Source organism: Alligator sinensis, unplaced genomic scaffold (genome assembly GCF_000455745.1).
Source record: "Alligator sinensis unplaced genomic scaffold, ASM45574v1 scaffold613_1, whole genome shotgun sequence".
Taxonomy (NCBI): Eukaryota; Metazoa; Chordata; order Crocodylia; family Alligatoridae; genus Alligator; species Alligator sinensis.
Genome location: NW_005843655.1, coordinates 53,383 through 59,402, shown reverse-complemented (window position 1 = coordinate 59,402; position 6,020 = coordinate 53,383).

Genomic DNA, 6,020 nt, shown 5'->3' with positions numbered 1-6,020 from the left:
AGCTCTGGGATTCCCGGTGCTCTTAGAAGAGTCTCATTCTGGGGCTGGGGTTGGAGTGAGATCCTTTGTGTTACCTGACCTCCTGATTCTGTGGTTGCCCTGATTCTTCCAGGGCTTGCACTAGTGATTGTCCGCCCGTGCCCTGGCAATCTTAGTGTAAATATCATGGCATCCTTGGGTTAAAGAACGCCATCATCAGTATTTGTTTGCAATATTAAATGGCTGGAAAGGAGTTTGTGTAGCTTTCTGGATGGGCACATCCCCAGGTAAATGATTATATTAATGCTGGTTGGACCCTACTGCATGTTTAGCCATCTGTTAATATGAACCCACAATCTTACATACGTGTCCCTTTTTCATGTTAAACCCAAGTGGCTAAATACATGCATGCTGTGTCAATTTTAGCATGATGGAAAGGCATTTTGGAAGAGGAGGATTTACAGTATTTCCTAAGACAACCTATGACTGAAGAATAATAGCACGTGTTGATCCTGTTGATGTTGTTGGGAGTAACCATTTTCTTTGAAGAGTTCTCATTTTGACCAATGCATTTTCTCACTGAATGGTGAATTGAAGCACAAACTTTTAGTCATGATGGGATACATGTCCAAGAAGAGGGTTATATGGGTTAATCTTCCCGTGGCCAAGATGGTTCTGAAAGCAGATCTCTCAGTTTCCAAGCAACTGAGTATGAGGCTGATTAATGGGAAAGTGTTGTGAGTGCTAGATTCCTGGAAAAGAGGTGGGCTCTTCCTCCTCCATTTTGCCTAGTTTTAGGACACCTGACATGCACCTAAGAGTCACAAACCCTTTCATTGCTGTGATGACACATTTTGGAATCCCAAATCTCTTACAGTTGGATGCAGATGGCAATGCACATACCTCTTGCAAAATGATGACCATACCCAGACCATACTTTTGTGAGGAAGGCAGCTACACGTAAGATAATGCCAACTGAGCCCAGGTTGTTTGTGACAGCTGATTCTGGTCTTGTCAGAGCTAGGACATTGGGCTCTGGCTGCTTTCTGACCCTGTCCATATGAGACTCTGACTGAGCAGTAGTTAGTCCCCAGTCATTTACTACTTGTATAAGCAAGTACTAAATGACTGCACAGGAAATGGCATTACTGCTGAGTTCCACCAACTAACGGCTCTTTCTTGACACTGACTGCACAGTAGCCTGACACCACTCAGCAGTAGCGTCACGTCGCATTTTCTGCCATGCGACAGTACTGTGCAGTAGTCGCGGGCTACTGTGCAGTCAACATTTCATATAGACATGGCCTCTGAGAGTGTCACACTGGGTCCCAGGCTCCCAGATCTGGGCGTCACTTGGAGTTGAAGGGGGCAGGCAGAGGGAGCAGATTGCAGGAAGGAGCCAGATGAGGAGCCAGGAGGTCAATCTGAAACCGGGTGTGTAGCAGGGCACTAAGGTGCCTTTTGGAGCAGTGAGGAAGGAGCCCAGCTGCGGGTTACCATGGCAACCAGAGGGAGCCAATGACCCACACCTGTTAGCGGTCAGCTGACCAGAAGGGGCAGGGCTTGGCTCCCATTTAAACCCCAGGGCAGAGGCCAGGGAGGCAGTTCCCTGCTAACAGCCAAGGGGGAAGGAGCTCTCCCAGAGCAAGTAGCGGGGAGAGGCCAGACTGCAGGTACAGCCCAAGCTTGGGGAAGGCACCCTGGTGTGGCTGGAATAATGTTGTAGCCGGGTGGCTAGGATTTACGCTCTAGCCCAGGGGCTTGTGTTTTGTTTGCTGTTTTCACCAGAGGTTTGGGTGAGGCTATTAGGGGTTGGAGGAGGCCTCACAGGGGACCCGCGGCAGTGGGGAGACCCCAGCCCCAGAGATGGGGCAGCGACTGACCAGTGCCAGGGAGGCACAGTGCCATCTGTGAGGCTTGGGGCATGGTAAAGGGTTGGTTGGAGTCACGCACAGCCCATAAGGCTGAGGTGCACCGAAACACCCATTACAGAAATGGGGCCGGTGTACAGCAGGAAAATCATGTTCAAGAAAACGAAAAGTCAGCATCCCTATTATATATTTAACATGAAAGACGTGGTGGGCGAGAATTGCTGGTGCTTTTAGGCTTACTTGGCATGGTGAGGGGGCGTTAGTGGAGATCACGGCAAGCCCTAGGACACCATCCTGTAACATGGTCTGTGGGGGAAGCGGAGTCAGGAAGCCGGAGGATCAGGCGGAGAATGGAGTAAGAGGGCAAGCCAAATCGTGAAGCCAGAAAAGCACACAGAGAGCAGGAAGAGGCACAATATTAGGGGTTGGAGGAGGCCTCACAGGGGACCCGCGGCAGTGGGGAGACCCCAGCCCCAGAGAGGGGGCAGTGACTGACCAGTGCCAGGGAGGCACAGTGCGGGACCGAAGAACGTCGAAGTGGGGGAGTGACCAGTCACTCTGCTGGTCGGGAGTGGGCAGAAGGGTGGGCCCTCCTGGAGGTTTCTGCACAGGCTTTCCCAGCCTGAATGGTCAGCTGGAGAGGCTGTAGGTTGGGATGAACAGGTTGAGATTCAGATTTGAGACTGTAGCCTGACAAAAAACAAGGTAACAATAATTTAGTAGAGTTACATATTTCCTGAAATGCTTGATTTAGATGGAACAACGGACCCAAATTGATTTAGATGGAACGAGGGACCCAAATCTAAATACACAATAAATGGTTATATTTCCTCCAGCCTCTGTTTGACCCTACAGGGCCCAGAGTGGAATATTGTGCTCAGAGACATGTGAAGTGATCTATTTGCAGAGATGAGTGCAGATTTTATGAGTCCCAGCCATCCTGACCTGCCTTCACTAGCCCCTGTTTCCTGTCTGTTTGTTGCCATTTTAGGCTCTGATTTTCTGGAGACTATAAGGACATGTCTACATGTCACCCTACAGTGATGTAGCAATGCATTACGTCACCATACGGTGTGCTATGGTGACATAACAATCATGTGGGTCTACACGAGATCGGCAGCTACGTCGCTGTAGTGGCGCGCTCTCCTGGTATAGTGTATCATTACGGGGACATAGCAGGAAAATCAACCTGTGCAACAGGTGCATGGTGCTGTAGGGGCAGCAGCTGCACTGTGTTTTAGTACTTCCAAAAGGAAGAGCTAAAGCATGGCAGTGGAGCAACACCGCTGTACGATGACGTATAGATGCACCCTAAGGAACAGAGCACTGAAGACCTCATTCCTCAGTCTCTTCTACTGCTTTGCCAATCCCAGGATTTATTGTTCTGCAAATAAAGAGAACCAAACAACAGAAAAATAAAGGGATGGCTCTAGTAACACATATACCTGAGCATGGAGAATTACAGGGCATAAAAGTTAAGAGAAAAGATACTAGGTCACCTATATCAGAGACATTGTTATGTGTAAAATGCAGGTAGATCTCCAAGGGGCTCAACACCACCTAAGCTACCAAACTGAGCCAGCACACCTGTGTAACTCATTTCCTAAATGTGACTACAGATCTCACTGATTTTTTAGATGCCTGAATATTTTAACTTGGCTCCCAGATGGTACGTATCCTGGCCCAGAAGCAGGATACAATAAATAAAAGGTGATGAAACTAAACAATCAAAATAAAACTTTCTGGCTTGAAAATACATGAATCCAGGATGGCTTATTTCTGATTGTGTGCTTCAAAGCTAAGCTGGGCTCTAGGGAACAAGTCCCAGAAGCCCTAAGAAGACAGATGTGGATAAATCGCCTGCCTGCAGCATCAGTCCCTCCAAACCAGTGAAGTTTATTTGTGATCTGCAGAGAGAAACTGGTTTGGATCTACTTCTGCCAGTTCAGTCTTGGAGTGAAGAGAAAGCTCCTACTAAGATATTTTGACTTGAATGATTTGGCAGTGGCAGAGAAGAGGGAAATGAGATAGATCAGTAGTGGGAAAAGAAGCGAGAAGTCCTGGCACTGGAGGATCAGTCACAAGCTGAGAAAAATGTCACAAAGAACATTGCTGTAAGTCTGTTATTGCATTTAGCTGTGGTTGGTTGGTAACAGGGGGGTGTGTGGTTTATTTAAACTCCTAAAAAAGACTCACACCTGGAAATCTATCAACATTTTAAGAGCAAGGTATTCAAAATTTCATAGGTAGTCAAAGGAAAAAAAGAAAGAAAAGAAAGTTCCCTTTAGAAAATCTGAACTTGCTCCCAAGAACCCACATATTTCAGTGTCTTTGGAACTAGACATTTTCGGTCAAAAAGCCCTTGGAAACTGCAGATTTAAACTAAATAATCCTCCCACCCATATATTTTATATTTAGTTTTTCTACATAAACATATGCTTTTGAAGAAATGTACACATTGCAAAACATTATGTCCTCAATAGAAGGCATTTTTAAAATAAATCTCTTTCCAGACTTAAATTCTAAGCCCCGAGGCAGAGATTCAGTATTACCTGGCAACACCAGAATGCCAATCCCACCTATTCATTGCATCCAGATTTTGCTGTTTTCCAGAAAAAACACCTGGAGGAGGGATAACTCAGTAAACCCTGCTGCTGATACCCCGCAAAATGCATTTTACATATCTGAATGCCTCTTGATTTAGGGTCAGGGAACCCAACAAAGTGTAATAAGCAAATGCATAGTGAGAAACATCTCTTGCCCAAAGCGCTTAAAGTTCTTGTGCCCAAATGACAAAGACCAATGACACAAAGTAAAGGTAACAGGACGATGGGATTGGCCTATCATAGCACAGAGATCGCTGTCCACCTGGCAGGTGCAGACCATATCAATCAGCTTAGAGAATCCAAAATACCAGTGAAGTAGGTTCAGATTGGGTATCCGAGGAACTTCTTCACTGATGGACCAATGAGGCAGCGGACTAGACTGCTTAGGGAAGCTAAGAAATCTCCCATTATTGGAGGTGTTCAAGGGGATGGATAAGTGTTGGTCAGGGATGATCTAGGAATAGCTACCTCCATGTTCTTCTCTGGTTATTTCCCATTCCTCTGGTCTTAGCTGTTGGCTGTATGGTATAAGGAAAGATTTTCATTTCACTTCCTTTTGCTACAGGTGGGGGGGGTTTCGGCCAGACTTAGAAGCCTTGGGTGTTGGCTGCAGCCAAGGCTCTGGATTTTGACTGTGTGTGCTGAAGCTCCTGCTCGGACTAATATCCCAAGGTCGCTAGCTGTAGGGTCAGGATCAGACAGATCCCTATATTTGGAAGCAGGACGGAATTTCAACTGATGGTCAAATGGAAAGGAACGGGGTGGGGGTTTGCCATCCTCCGTAGGATGGGTGTTGCCTGTGCACTTTGGGTAAAAGGCTAGACAGAGATTTGCTGTGGAAAACAATGAACCTAGTCAAGCAGAGGGCTGGAGTAGATGACATCCAGAGGTCCCTTCCAGATCTATTTTTCTGAGGTCCTATGAGAACTCAGGAGGGCCGTCTCCTTCTCCAGCCTCTAACCCCTGTGGGTTGAGTGCTTTCTAGAACTACAAGTTTGGGATTGACGCCGCCATGTTCAAATACCTAGGGAACAGTGTTTCTCTGCACATCAGCCAACTACCTCAGCACCCTTGGTCAGTGCTGTAGCAAAGAAATTTGGCACCTGGGATAAGCCCGCAGAGGCAGCCCGCCCTCACCCTGTGCACAGATCCGGGGGCACTCCCCCCAGTGCTTGCCTGGGAGCGCGGGCAGCTCCCCCCCTCCCCTTCTTGTGCTGCCCCAAATGAGCCATTCGCAGTTCCAGCCCATGCCTTGCCCCGGCTGGGCAGTATTTGTTACCCCCCCTTTGCTTCAGCTCCCAGAGCAGTCACCCTACTCACCCCCTCCCTTTCTACGGTAGTGCCCTCGGGTACACTGTTTCAGGCCCCATGAACTTGTACAAGTCCAGCTTTTCTAAAAAGTGCCTAAACTGTACATTTGCCACTATTGGCTGCTCTTTTCTCCCCAAACTGTCCTGCCAGGTGCCATAGTCTGGGAGCTGATCTTGCCTGTGAGCACTGAGGTTAAAAAAGGCATTGAATATTTCAGCCATTTCCACACCATCGGTCACTATGTTGCCTCCCC